Below are 15,759 nucleotides of genomic sequence, written 5' to 3'. Positions count from 1 at the left end.
AGATGAGAGGAGAAACAACATGAAATTTTGTGAGTTAGCACTGAAGAAGGAAAAGGTGGAGGGGAGGCACTGGGAGGAAAGAAGGTCAGGCAGACACAGCTTCCCCATCCTGTTGCTATCCCCCTTTACCCTCTGACCCAGTATTTTTTCTTAAGAAAAAAAAATCCTTCACCAATGAAAAGCATGAGAGATTACTTGCAAGCAGCATGATGCATTCTGCCTATCCTCTTGCTCCTCTTGCCTCATGATAGGAGGCAAAGTCAGATCATATAGAGGCAGCAAGATCCACACCCCTAGTGCCTCAAAGCAGGCAGGTGACTTCAGAAGAGGGAGATCTCAGCTGTCCGCCTGCATGGCAGTGGGCACAGAAACTGGAAGATAGCCTAAGCAACCAATCAGAACAAGCTCTGCTCTAGACTTTCTCCCCCTCATGTACCTGGAAGGTTGGCAGGCTGCAAGAGGAAGGACTTAGCTTACAGGCTGAAGGACTAGAAGGTGGAAGGGAAGGCGGGAAAGCTTCACTTCATATTGGTGCAGCAGGACTGCAGGAGGCAGAGTAGAGGAATTGCTTTAGGCTCAGCTAATTGGCTGCAGGCCAACAGGAAATGGAACTGGAGGTTAGCTTAGCCAGGCACAGCAGATTATGGTTAGTTTGAAGTTAAAATTTAACAGGTAGATTTTTAAATGGCTGCCCGTGCCTATATCTCTGTAGCTTTCCATGCACTCGGGGGGGGGGGGGGGGGGAAGAGAGAGAGAGAGAGATTTTTTATAAGGTTCAGCCTGTTACTCAATATATGGACCCATTGTAAGGGGGCACTTTGATTCGGGGTGAGTTTTTGGGAGGTGGGGTGGAGGGGGGGGGCGGGTGTTACAGACACATTCAGAGGTATTCATTGTAAAATTGACAAAGAATTTTAGATCTAGCAGTCTAGCTACATTGTGCAAATGAACTCCTTTTCATCACTTATAAGGTCAAAAATTCTTTAATGATGTCGATTTTACAATGAACACCTCTGAATGTGTAACACTCCTCCAACCCCAACCCACCTCCCAAAAACTCACCTCGAATTAAAGTGCCCCCTTACAATGGTCCATATATAGAGTATCAGGCTGAACCTTAAGGCTCTCTCTCTTCCTCAGCCCCCTCCCCCCCACACTGAGGAGCTGTAGTACAGTTACCTGTGTAACATACATGTGCTGGTTGAGGAAAATTAGGGGTTACATGCTTTAGTGCTGGAACACCCATGCTCTGCCTTTTCCGCCTACTTTTTCTGGGCATGTGTACATTAAATGTAAGCACGCCCTTCCTGGCTATTTTAAAATTTGCATAGCTCCTACAAGGCCCATTTATGCACGTATGTGACCGTTTTTGTGCGCACAAGGCTTTTAAAACCTACTCTAAGCTTATTGCCTATGCTGACAATATTTTGTCATCTGTATCAATGCCACTGATAATTTTTTCATTTTAAGGCCTCCTTTTTGCCTGGGCCCTGGGAAGCAACTCAATTTACCCATGCTATTGGCCAGCACTACTTTTTAGGTTCCTCTGTGCAGAAGGCAGAGAAAAATTAGAGGCAATAAGAAAAAATTCACTCAATCAGCAGAGCATGTTTTCGTTAAGGGGACTGTCACTGTGTTTTTGTCAAGATTATCATGACCAAACACTAACCAGATGCACCTTAGCAGACTGTGATTTTAAGTACAATGTAACATAGTAAACAACAGCAGAAAAAGGCCTATCTAGACTGCTCAGCAGTGATTATATGCACATTTACCCAAAGTAGATTAAATTTCCCCGTGGAACCCAACTCTGAGTGCCATTGTGCCCCTGTAGGTTTGCAACTGCCTATGGATGTGTTTCCCCATACCTTCCCGGAAGCACAATGAAACCATCTCACTGCTGCTTTGGGCTTCAACTGTCACTAAGTGAAAGTTACTCTATGCCTTCAGTACCATTCTCTTGCTACTAGGAATCCTCTGTATTTATTCCATACCTTCCTGAAGTCTGGCACGGTCCTTGTCATCACCACCTGCTCTGGGAAGGTATTCCAGGCATCCAACATCTTCTCCAAGAAAAAAATACCTCGACGTTATTGCTGAATGTATCCCAATGGAACTTCATCTTGTGATTGCTAGTTCTACAGCTTCCTTTCATTTAAAAAAGCTTGGCTTCCTGTGCACTAATATCTTTCCAGTATTTAAATGTCTGCAAATAATATATATATGGGTACCTCAATATTATAAATAACAAGAACAAGAAATGACTCTCCTAATGAAACATTTTATCACATTATTTACTATATAACCTACCAGCTACTAAATGTCATATATTGCTCCTGTATTCATAAACACACAGTCATAAAACTAAACACAGCCATACATCATTAGCACTTACAACAAACTGAATGAACAAAATGAAATGTTCACATGGAGCAGACAGAATAACTCTGGGATAGAAAAATGAAACATTTATCTAGAATAGCTAGATAATTATGTTAACAATTTAGTTCTTCTTAATATGGATATGTACCTATGAGTTAAAAATACTTATGAGTTGAAAATATGTAGAAATATTCTGCTCAGTGTGCAGTAGCAGCCAAGAAAGCAAATAGAATGCTAGGGATTATTAGGAAAGGAATGGAGAATACAACAGAGAATATTATAATGCCTCCATATCGCTTCATGGTGTGACCTCATCTTGAGTATTGCGTGCAGTTTGGTCATCACATCTCAAAAAAGATATAGCAGAATTAGTAAAGGTACAGAGAAGGGTGACCAAAATGATAAAAGGGATGGAACAATTCCCCTATGAAGAAAGGCTAAAGAGGTTAGGACTCTTCAGCTTGGAGAAGAGATGGCTGAGAGGAGTTATGATAGAGGTATATAAAATGAGTGGAATGGAACGAATAAATGTTAATCAGTTGTTTACTCTTTCAACAAGTACAAAGACCAGAGGACACACAATGAAGTTAATGGGTAATACACTTAAAACAAATAAGATACATATTTTTTTACTCAATGCATAATTAAACCCTTGAATTCATTGCCAGAGGATGTGGTGAAAGTTATTAGTATAGCTGCATTTAAAAAAGGTTTGGACAAGTTCCTGGAGGAAAGTCCATAACCATTAAGGGAGAGTTGCAGAAATCCACTGCTTATTTTTGGGATAAGCAGCTTGGAATCTATCTACCTCTTGGGATCCTGCCAGGTACTTTTGCCTGGCTTGGCCACTGTTGGAAACAGGATACTGGGCTTGATGGACCTTTAGTCTGACCCAGTATGCAAGCCTTATGTTATAAACTGAAAATGGTTAGGAGTGATATTGATATATATGTAATGTTTTCAATATATTGAACATATATGGTTCCATTTGAGATTGTAAAAACATTTATTCAGTATAGGTAGTGTTCTTGTGTTAACAAGCAAGCTATTAGTATGGTAAGTTGTAAAATGGTGTATGTACAGTATGAACTACTTGAATATGTATTATACTTTTATAATATGTAAGTATGTTCAAATAATGTTTGGTTCTGTTTAGTTTTAGAATTGTGTATTTTGTAATAAAAAAACATATTTGTGATTACAGGAATAATATGACATTTAATAGCTGGTGGGCTATATAGTAAATAATGTAATAAAATGTTTCATGGGTAGGGTCCTTTCTTCTTCTTGTTATGTAAATGCCTGCAACATATTCTATTTCATCTCTCTTCTAGGGTATATCTATTAAGTTTCTTTAGTCTCACAGGGCTTCTGGTACAAATCCTGGACCATTTTGGTTGCCCTTGTCTGGACAGTCTCCAGCTTCTCTGTATCTTTTGTGAGATGCAGCCTCCTGAACTGAACACAATACTCAAAGGTGAGATCTCCCCAATTACCTGTAAAGAGGCATTACCACCTCTCTTTTTCTACTGGTTATGGATCACCTTATGCATCCAAACATTTCCTCAGCTCTGGCCACCTCCTTATCACACTGTTTTCCTACCTTAAGATCATCCAACACTATCACAACAAAGTCCCACTCCAGGTCAGTGCCCATCAGTTTTTCACTGCTACTACTCATTTTGATTTCTCCACCCCCAAGTGCATGACTATCTACTTTTTGGCATTGAATCTTAACTGCCCATTATTAGACTTCTCCTCAAGCTTTTTTTAGATCACTTTTTATTTCTATCTACTCCTTCGGAAGTGCCAATTTTGTTGCAGATTTTTAGTGTTATCCGCAAAAAGGCAAATTTTTCCCTCCAACTCCTCCGCAATATTGTTAACAAGGATATTAAACAGAACCAGCCCTAGGATCTCTCCTCAGAGTGAATTCCATTTACCATTTTAAATTAGTTCTCTAAAGCATTTTATCACACACTTGTAATTCCTTTTAACAATATTGCAACATAAGACACCAAATGCATAAGAAGTGCCATGGTGAGTCAGACTAATGCTCTTACAATTAAGTATTTCATTTGTCCCGTACTTGGGCCCATTTTGTAACTGAATTCAATTCTGGTTTTTTTTCTTTTAATGTTGCTTAATGTCTGTCTTAGTCTCTTACATGTAATTTTGCAGTACTGTATTTTGAATAATTTTGGTTATCTAGGCATCATAGTGGATAATACTTTAAAATCGTTGGCTCAGTGTGCTGCAGCAGTCAAAAAAGCAAATAGAATGTTAGGAATTATTAGGAAGGGAATGGTTAATAGAACGGAAAATGTCATAATGCCTCTGTATCGCTCCATGGTGAGACCGCACCTTGAATACTGTGTACAATTCTGGTCGCCGCATCTCAAAAAAGATATAGTTGCGATGGAGAAGGTACAGAGAAGGGCAACCAAAATGATAAAGGGGATGGAACAGCTCCCCTATGAGGAAAGGCTGAAGAGGTTAGGGCTGTTCAGCTTGGAGAAGAGACGGCTGAGGGGGAGATATGATAGAGGTCTTTAAGATCATGAGAGGTCTTGAACGAGTAGATGTGACTCAGTTATTTACACTTTCGGATAATAGAAGGACTAGGGGGCATTCCATGAAGTTAGCAAGTAACACATTTAAGACTAATCTGAGAAAATTCTTTTTCACTCAATGCACAATAAAGCTCTGGAATTTGTTGCCAGAGGAGGTGGTTAGTGCAGTTAGTGTAGCTGGGTTCAAAAAAGGTTTGGATAAGTTCTTGGAGGAGAAGTCCATTAATGGCTATTAATTAATTATACTTAGGGAATAGCCACTGCTCTTAATTGCATCAGTAGCATGGGTTGTTCTTAGTGTTTGGGTAATTGCCAGGTTCTTGTGGCATGGTTTTAGCCTCTGTTGGAAACAGGATGCTGGGCATGATGGACCCTTGGTCTGACCCAGCATGGCAATTTCTTATGTTCTTATTATCTGCTTAGAATGACAGATGTCATAAGTGGAATATCAAGACTAAATAGATAAAAGGTATGGTAAAGGCTGCCAACTTTTCAATGGATCTTAACTAGACACCCTACCAAACTTGGGGACTAGGAGGAGAGGCGGGGGTCCCTTCTGAGCCCAAGAACTACAGGCAAGGGGAGTGGCTGTTAATTGGCCCACTTTGATGGCCTTACTCTGCTTTTTGCCCAAGCTGACAGAGTTCTAAATCTAACTGAGCAAAAAGCAGGAGCAACTCCTATTTGAAAGCTAGAAAAACAGAATTAGCCCATCTGCTAGAAATCCCTATCCAAACAATATGCTAAAAGACTACCTCATCATCCATGCAGAACAGTAACATACTTTCATAATAACTGTCTAATCAATACCTCACATAAAATATTGGTCTGATCACCAACTAATAAAAGCAAACATAACCCTCCTCAACGCAAAGCAAACAACCTCAATAATAACCAAACCTTCACTTTCAGAAAAAAAGTTAAAACCAGATATACTTGAAGAATCAATAAAAAATAAGCTAATTGATTTTAATCAAACTAATGCCTCCTCAGCCTTTGACTCCTGGGAAAAAGTCATCATTTTGATATTGCAGATAACCTAAGCCCAATACAGACAAAAATGATCCAAAATAAACAGAATACTTCCAAACAAAAGAAACCATGGTACAACGAAGAGCTAAGACGAACCAGACACTGAGAAAATCTGAGAAACAATGGCAAAAATACCCCTCTGCAGAATTCCTAGGAAAATACAGATCCCTCCTAGCAAAATACCATGAACAAATCAATAAAACAAAAACAAAAAAAAACAAAAAAGACTACAATGCAAAACAGATTCAAGGGGTAATTTTTTTTTTTAACTCCAAATTACTCTTTGGAACAGTAAAACACCTAATCAAGAACCTATATTTGTCCATCCTAAGTAACTACAACTTCTCAAAGAATGCCTGTAACAAATATGCCACCTCATTGCTAGATAAAATCAATAAATACACAATTCTCAACTTGCTCGCCGACTAAAGAACCTGAAAAAAAGTATGAGCAGCCTAAATGGAATACATTTCACATACAGGCCGATACAGTAAGGAGCGGTAGGAAGAGCTGCATTAGTGCCGGGTGCACCCGCGCTTGCCGCACGCACAGTCCGGCTCACCTACTGCTCGATACTGTATTTAAATTGCTTGCAAATGCAAGCCGCGTCCAAGAAGCGTCCGTGAAGCGTTAGGCCCGCGCAACCCATTTTACTGTATAGAGCGCTATACAGTATCCTGGGTGTGCTGGCCTAACGCTTCATGGACACGCTGGTATCTGTCATTTCAAATGACATTTGAAATGACAGGTACCAGGAAGTGGACGGTTCTCCTACGCTCGAGATTGCCAGTCCTCTCTCCCCTCCTCTTGAAGCAAGGCGCGAAAAGCAGCCTTGCTTCGGGAGGAGGGGAGAGAGGACTGGCAGTGTAAAGCAACAACTTACTTTTTTCACAGCCCATCTCCGGAGACGGTCATCGGCGGAGACGGACCGCGGCTCCCCTGCCTCCCGGCGAAGATGGATGCCTGCACGGGCGAAAGCGGCATTTGTGCGTGCAATTGGGCCGCTCAAGACGTGACGTCACATGTCGTGACGCCAAACGTCGTGACGTCACACCTTGAGCGGCCCAATTGCATGCACAGGGGCCGCTTTCGCCCGTGCAGGCATCCATCTTCGCCGGGAGGCAGGGGAGCCACGGTCCGTCTCCACCGATGACAGTCTCCGGAGGAAGGCTGTGAAAAAAGTAAGTTGTTGCTTTACACTGCCAGTCCTCTCTCCCCTCCTCCCGAAGCAAGGCTGCTTTACGCGCCTTGCTTCAGGAGGAGGGGAGAGAGGACTGGCAATCTTGAGTGTAGGAGAACCGTCCACTTCCTTGCCACTTTTTTTTTTTTTCGCTTTTTAGATTTTTTCTGCTTTCGTTGCTTCGGGAGGAGGGGGGAGAGGACTGGGGCTGCCCTGGAGACCAGCACTCATTGACGCGGCTAGGGCAGGTGAGCGGGGGCTGGGGGAAAGTTTGCCGCCTACCCTTACCCCTGCCTCTAACGCAGGGGTAAGGGTAGGCGGTAAGTTAGCAGGTTAAACGCGCAGCAAAACGGCAGGGTAAAAAATCGATAGTCGGGGCGCACGTTACTGTATGGGAGGGAATAGCTAATTCGATCGTTTACATCTAATATACATGCCACGGGCGGAAGGGGTTACCCGGTGATTTAAAGAGGCGGTAAGAATCGGTTAAAGGGGATTGTGTATCGCAGGAAGGGCTAACGCGGCCGGAAAGTGAGTAGAAAGTGGGTTAGGAGCGGGGTAACCGCAGCCGCACTTTACTGTATTGACCTGATAGTTACTAAAATGTAAATAATTAAATCATTACCAAAATTAAGCCAGCTATCTACTCCCTAGACCCAATTACGGTGAGTTCCCTGAAAATATTACACAACATAATCACACCTACAATCACAACCATAATCAACCACTTGCTATCAGAAGGATTGGTCTCTTATAGGGAGAAACAAGCTGTGATCAAACCAATCCTAAAAACAAAACTGGTAGAATTGACAATTGGGACAATTATAGACCAATATTCAACTTGCCTTTTATCGCAAAAGTCCTAGAAAAAGCAGTGTTCTCAATTAGAAAACTACCTAGAAGACAATAATATTCTATATCCAAACCAATTTGGATTCAGAAAAGATCGCTCAGCAGAAACTTTCCTCATTTCTTTAATGGACCCTGTACTATAGGGGTTTGACAATGATGACTCTTGGTTCTAATAGACTTAAAAGCAGCTTTCGGACCCTGTGGACCACACCTTGCTTTGCCATCAGATGAGAAAAAATTGTAATAGATGGAAGCGTTCTCAAATGGTTCTCTTCCTTCTTAGCTGACAGGACATTCCAAGTCAAACTGGGCAACCACATACCGGACACTTTTCCTACCGATACAGGTATCCCCCGGGGTTCAGCACTATCAGCAACACTTTTCAGCAATTATATGCTTCCTTTGTGTACTCTACTAGCAAATCTAGGAATCAACTTCTTATATGCTGATGACATACAGTTCTATATTCCTTTCGCCAAATTATTTGAAAATACAGCATCAACACAACATGCATGAAGGCAATACAGCAAGAACTGACACATCTTAAACTAACCCTAAACACAAATAAAACTGAAATTGTATGGCTAAGGAGAGCTCCTCCACAGTTAAACTGCCACCCCTAGAGACCTGGATAATTTTCAGATTACACCCTCTGAACAAGTATGAGACCTAGGAATACAGATCGATGAGAATATCACAATGAAAAAGCACATAAACAAATTAATTAAAACTAGACACTCCAAGCTGCGAATATTACATGGTTGAAACCATTACTAACATTCCAGGACTTCTGCACTGTTTTACAAACACTCATTTCTGAAATATAGATTACAGCATCTCCCTATTTCTAGGCCTATCTCTGTGGATTTCTAAAACAACTACATTTACTACAAAATGCCTCTGCAAGGCTTCTATTAGGGACAAGGAAATTTCACCACTTCACCCCCTGCAAGCCAGAATCCATTATAAAGTACTAACATGTTCAACATCGAGGACAGAAACCCCTGCTTAAGTATGAATCTCCAACCATACACACCACAGCGCACACTAAGATCACAAAATAAAGGGCTATTAACTGTCCCTACAACATGAAGTACACATCTAATGCAAATAAGTGAGCAAATGTTTTACATAGCAGGCCCCAAGCTGAGGAATTCTCTACCAGAAATGTTACGTCTGTTAACAGAAAGAAAGAGATTCAAACGTGAGCTAAAAACCTGGCTCTTCAAAAATGCATATGATCTAACATAATCCTACCTAATAAATGAAGGATGACCGACGTGCCGCAAATGCGCAGTAGAGACCAGCTCTACCGCGCATGTGCGGGCGAGCACGTCGGTCTGAGCCAGAAAAAAAATGGCGGCGTCCAGTGGCAGCGGCGTCCAGTGGCAGCGGCGGTGTCGGGAGGCAGCGGTGGCGTCCGGTGGTAGCGGCGGCGGCGGATGGCAGCGGCGGTGGCGTGTGGCAGCGGCAGCGAGGGAGGAGAGAGAGAGGGAGGGACTGAGTGAGAGGGGGGACTGAGAGAGGGGGGGAGAGGGAGGGAGTGGGACTGAGAGAGGGAGGGAGGGAGGGAGTGGGACTGAGAGAGAGGGACTGGGACTGAGGGAGAGGGAGGGAGTGGGACTGAGGGGGAGTGAGTGGGACTGAGTGTGAGTGAGAGGGAGGAAGAGAGGGGGGAGGGAGGGAGTGAGACTGAGGGGGAGGGAGTGGGACTGAGGGAGAGTGAGTGGGACTGAGTGTGAGTGAGAGGGAGGGAGAGAGGGGGGAGTGAGTGAGACTGAGTGGGAGGGAGGGACTGAGTGAGAGGAGAGGGAGGAGTGGGTGAGAGGGAGGGAGGTAGGGGGTGGTGAAGAGTGAGGGGAGAGAGAATGAGGGGGAGGTGAAAGACAGAGGGATGTAGCCCGTTTTAACGGGCTTAACGGCTTGTATATCAATATGCAGAGAACTACAATATTAAAAAACATAGTCAATGTTAGAAGAATAAATGAGGAATGAGTGATATGTGTCCTAATACAACTCTGTTTTAAGTGTTTTGTTGACTTATAATATGTCTCTTTTGTAAACCGTTGTAATCTTTTGGAATGACGGTATATAAAATGCTTAAATAAAGAGTAAGTGACCACAGATTAGAAATATGCATACAAAACAATCTGGTCTAGAAACCCCAAAAGGCTAGAATCTGCAGTGTAACACTGGAAAAATAAAATCACCACCACCACTCTCCAACACTGCTGCCATCTGCCCCTATCCCTGAATACTCGAAATGCAGCTGATCCTAGCATCTGCCTGATCCCTTTCTCCTTCCCACCCTCAGCCCACCATTCCCATTGCTCTTACCACTTGTGTACAGAGCAGCATGAGCATTCCCCACTCTTACCTCCAAGGTAGCAACTCTCTCGTTGGGGCCAGCCAGCCCGATGTAGTGTCTGGGAGGCAGGGCACTCCCCTTTAGTGTGTGTGGGGGGTGGGGGGGGGGGAAAGAAAATCTGATCAGCACCTGGATGCAGAGGCAGTGAAAAGCAACAGTTCTTTCAGGCCAGCCCGGCAGATGGCCGCAACCAGAAAAGTCTATGAGCACACAAGCCCAAAATGGAAGAGGGTATCAAAAGCAACCCTTGGCTGGGTGCAATTTGGTCTAGCAACTGCCATGGTCCCAAGGAGGAGGAGGAAACTGCTGGGCCAAAAACAAACAATGACTTCTTACCTCAAAAGATATCTTCCACAAACACATACAAGATTTATAGTTCTTAGCATATCTAAGTGAAACAAATGAGGGATAAGAGCTTAAATCAGAAACCTCCAACAATAAGAAAATGTTCTAAATGAGTAACTTACTCTAGTATCTGAATCAAAGCAGTATTAAAAATAGAAATAATAAAATTAATAGTGAATCACATTTGATTTTGAATTATGTCCCTGTCTTTAATTTGCAAGAAATAGCTTACTATGAATACATTCGGGCCCAGATTTAGGCATGGCCAACAGAAGTGAGTGTCTCTATTACCTTGCTGGTATCTGGGCCTGGAACCATGCTACTGGCCCCACAGCACAAATCATAGAAATTCTGTGGCCATCGCGTGCTAACAGGCACTGCAGAGCCCTGCCTCTTGCATCGGTTTCCATGGTAACGATGCCCATGTGTGAGGAGGGAATAGGGCACTGCAGCGCATGATGACTGCAGGAGGCCCTAAGTTGAATTTTCCCTGGTTGCTGCCGTTGCTGTGAGGCCAGTGCAGACTAAGAGATGTGGAAGAGGGAGGCATCTGCATTGAAAGGGGAAGATGTGAGCAGGTGCAATTAAGAGAAAGGAGGGGGAGAGAAATTCTCCCTGCCCCCTTGCCTGTGTGTGTACCCATCTTAAATGAAGAGCAGGTTACCCCCCCTGTACCTTAACCGAAGGCAAGAGGGTAACCTGCACGGTGCAGCAGTTACTACCCATAATGGAAGGCATGGGAGTAACTTGCACAGAGTGGCTGTTACCCCCATGTTTTCTCTTTTGGGTTGTAACTTGCATGGATGGGCAGACTAGATGGACCACTTGGGCTTTATCTGCCATCATTACTATGTTACTGTGAAAATTTGGAGCACAGCTATAAACACAAACTGGAAATAGTAATGAGAGCTCCTGATAAGCTTCATTTGAGTTTCTATCCAATACAGAATATTTGATACTAAATTTCCTGCAGCCCGTGAATGGCAGAAAAGTTAAAATCATCAAGCTGTCATTATCCAGGGAAGATTAGCTGGTGGTGGGATCCTTTTTGATCTTTATTCTGTCATGGACAGAAATGTAAGATAAGGAAGTCATCCTGCAGTTTCCTCTCCTCTAGTTTAAAATCTAGCTAATACTACCCTGAATCACAGCCATCTGGTAAAGGAGCTGCTCCTAGTCTGCTTAGACAACATATTCAAATGTTTCTAACACTGCAGAACAAATATTGTCATTCATTAGCATAGCCAAATGTTTGGTTGGCATCTGTCTGTCACTACAGTGCTAGTGGAGCATGATAATACTTGGCTGACCATGGTGTAATAAGAGGAAATGATCAGTACAACAAGAGAAGAGGAGACAGGTCTGAAATGAAATACTGAAAAGAATACCTTTTCTTCCCATATTTACTTGCCATAAATCTATATACTTTCCCACACACAAACATATGTATCTACATCTACACACAGAAAAACCCTCCTGAACACATCTTCCCCATACAAGTACAGCGATCTTGTAGGGACAAACTCTACTCTCTTCAAAGCCTTGTCAGAGTAAGGATTGTCTGGAGGCAGAGCACATCGTGGCTGTGTGAAACAGGCAGTCAGGGTTACCTCAGTTCCAAGTTTCTTTCTTCCAAGGAAATGACATTAAGTTCTTCTAGATAAGACTTCCTCTGTTTTCAGCATTGTATAATCAACAGTATGCATATAGGATGAGGCATACAGACTGCGCAGCGTCAGCCACTAAACGTGCTGTAAGTTTTCTGTGGTTAAATGGAGGACTTCACTTTGCAGCACTGTCGATCTGCCAGTCACCAGAGCTAAATTTAGAGGCCCAGCAAGAGTAGAGACATACCTCCTCGGCTCCCTCTCCAATAAACTTAAATCTTGGCAGAGATGAATATGTTGACAGGGCAGGAGAAAGATAGGGGTGAGCATGAGGGAATAAGGAGAAAATAAAGAGAGGAAGATCAGGAATGAAACGGAAGGAGAGAAAAGGTGAAAAAAAACCAAACCAGGGAGAACATGAACAAGAAAGAGGAGTAGAAGAACAGCATGAAAGAAAAGAATCAAAAGCAAGCCTTTTTTTGCACCAATTTAATCAGACGGGACACTTTTGGCCTCTGTCCAGGAGAAGGAAGAATACTGCAATATGATTTTTTTTTTTTTGTCTAAACTGCTTTTTACCTATAAGAATTGTAGGGAGCATTCACTAATCTCATGTTCATCATTTTCCAAGCTTTATACACAAAAGAAGTTTTTGAATTTCACTGCTCCATACAATCCTTCATCACCTCACTGTGCAAGCAGTACTCTGTAAAGTCTTTAGTGGGGAGTCTGAACTTGTGTATAAAGAGTACTATAACATTTAATAAAATAGCATGGTGATATAAATTACTTCAAGACAATGTTGAAGTCTCCTGTTTGTAGACTTTAGCTGACCAATGGTCAGGAGACCTGGGAATGGAGTTCTTTATACCAATCTCAGACATTTATACCAGAGAAACACAGTTTAAGCTACTTCTTGATAGTTAGAGAGTATAAATTTGGATTTTTTGATACAGATCTCTGTCTTAAATGTCAGCAGGACCCTGGCACATATTTACATATCTTCATTGGGTGTGTATAGCTGAGACATTTTTGGCAAGACATTTAAAAGAGATTGGAATAGACTGGAGAAATGAATATAATTTACAGCTGTGGTAATCTTTTAAGATCTGTATGTAGAAGGTGATGCATATAATGCTGTGGAGAGGCGTTTTTTTATACTTGGCAATCCTTCTAAATCAAAAAGCGATACGGATGCACTGGGTGGATGATATAACAACCAGTCTTTCATTGTGGAAACAGCAAATGGTAAATTATTATTACAATGACTATCTACCACACCTGCGGCATGGCAAGCCTGCCTAGGGGAAAGGATCACTCCAGTTATGGACTAAGTTTTGTAAAACTTTACTGGTAGAAACTTAGGGGGTAATTTTCAAAAGGAGTTACATGCGTAAATGTAGCTACTATTGTAGCAATTTTCAAAAGCCATTTACTCAAGTAAAGTGCACTTATGTGAGTAAATCCTATAGACAAGTCAATGGCATATATTGTAGCAATTTTCAAAAACCCACTTACTCAAGTAAAGTGAATTTACTCCAGTAAACCTGGTTTTTACTCGAGTAAATGCTTTTTAAAATCAGGCCCTTAGGGGGTTATTTTCTAACCCTTTTCTAACTTTTTGCGTGCGATAGCTAGATCGGGGCGGCATCGGCACCGGAAGAGGAGTTGTTGGGGTAGCAAGATTCTTAAACCCTTCTTAGGAGCTTGGTAGTCTTTGACCATGAATAAAATGTCTGCAATCAAAGAAATGGGAAAACCATTTCTTCAGTTCCTCTTATGCCAATAAAAAATACTAACTTGCTAACTTTTTTTTTTTTTTATATATATAAGGTGGCCATACGGCTATTTACGGCGAGGTAAACAAACTTTTTACTTGACAGTTTAATTCATGGATCTGATTTGGTATTCATTGGCTAAACTTGTAGCATATTCTTACTTGGACACCTGGCTCCTCATTGCACAATTCAGGAGGCAGTTTTCAGTCTCTCGGTGCAGTCGTTGATTCACAGAAGCTTTGTAGCCACAGATGTTCAAGCTCATTTACTTGCTTACATAAAAACCTGTAAAAATTGTTCTCCTCAACAGCATCAGTGATCTCTGAACTTACTAATACTAAACATTTTATTTAGCACTAGAAAGTGTACACAGCAATGCACGATCATAGAAGAAAGAGTATAGTTCCTGCACTGTAAAGTTCACAATCTAATCCAATGTTTCCCAGTCCTCTTCTGGAGGCACACCCAACCAGTCAGGTATTTAGGATATCTATAATGAATATGCATGAGAAAGATTTGCATACATTGGAGACCCAGGGTATGCAACTCTCTCTCATGCATATTCATTGAGGCAATCCTGAAAATCCAACTGCATGGGTGTGCCTCAAGGAGAGGGTTGAGAAACACTGATCTCAGTCATTACCTGCTTAAAATTTATCAGGATAAAAAAAAGAGGCAGTACAGAACAGTGGTCTAAGTTTATCTGGCTAATACTGAATATCAGTGCTAGCTGGATAAAGTTATCTGGTTAACTCTGGAAAACTTCCTGTCCTATAGTTTACCAGGTAACAAAAAGACAACAATAATCTTCCAGCTAAGCACTGGCTGATCTCCTCCTTCCTGTACCCCATTAAGATTTAAAAAATGTTGTGCAGCCAAGCAGAATCCTGTCCCATGACATAGGTAAACCTTGTAGCACAGCAAACTGGGTCCCCCTTTACACCCAATATATATTATCTCATGGTGAGCAGTGCTGATCCCACCCTGTCCTCCAACCTGCACCCTTAAAAATATTTTGTCAAAATTCTTCATACCTAAAACTGTCCTGTAAGCAGAGCAGGAGCAACTATTACCTTACCTGCTCCTAACATGCTGAATTCTAAGTGCCCAAAGCTCTGACATCTACTGGTACTTAGTATTAAGTTTGGGGTTTTTTATTGTACTTGAGCAATAATTGATCCCGTCAGTGATGGGAACAATCCCTGTTCAGAACTGAATTCAGAATGGGGATTGGTGCCTTTACTCACCACAGGGCCAGACCAATATGTTTTACTTGTAACTCTTAGGACTATTTTTACCTCAATGATGAAACCTCATAAGTACTGGTTTATTGAAGGATATTCTGTACTGCTTGTATAAGTCCTTAAAATTCCAGAGCTCTTTTACATGCATATAATTATAAACTTGTCTATCAACACTTAAAGCTGTATAATTTAGGGTATCTTGTTTGTTCTCTGGCTCTATTTCCTTTACTAAAGGAATATTCCTAAAATAAGACCAATAATATCATACCTCTTTCTGTTATAATTTTATTTTTTAATTGAGGATCTTCAACTGTAAAGCAGCTTTACAACAGATACTCCATATAAGGTATTATTGAGCAAAGATGGATTTTAAATACAAGCCCCAAGTTTTCATTAAA

At 41.8% G+C, this 15,759-nt stretch overlaps 1 protein-coding gene across 8 annotated transcripts in view; it reads right to left on the bottom strand.

The window, feature by feature from the left end:
• AKAP6 (A-kinase anchoring protein 6) overlaps positions 1 to 12,514 on the bottom strand; it is a 1,180,609-nt gene extending 1,168,095 nt beyond the window's left edge. For 6 of the 8 annotated variants that reach the window (XM_029598922.1, XM_029598923.1, XM_029598921.1 and 3 more), the window contains exon 1: positions 12,343 to 12,514. The gene's annotated coding sequence lies outside the window, so the exon portion shown is untranslated. Of the gene's footprint in view, positions 1 to 1,994; positions 2,064 to 12,342 lie in introns of all 8 variants that reach the window. The other 2 variants (XM_029598925.1, XM_029598924.1) reach the window with 1 other exon arrangement.
• Positions 12,515 to 15,759: the final 3,245 nt, after the last annotated feature.

This window comes from Rhinatrema bivittatum, chromosome 4, assembly GCF_901001135.1.
Source record: "Rhinatrema bivittatum chromosome 4, aRhiBiv1.1, whole genome shotgun sequence".
Classification (NCBI taxonomy): domain Eukaryota; kingdom Metazoa; phylum Chordata; class Amphibia; order Gymnophiona; family Rhinatrematidae; genus Rhinatrema; species Rhinatrema bivittatum.
Note: the sequence above shows the minus strand (reverse complement) of the source record. Positions and strands in the feature narration are given on the sequence as shown.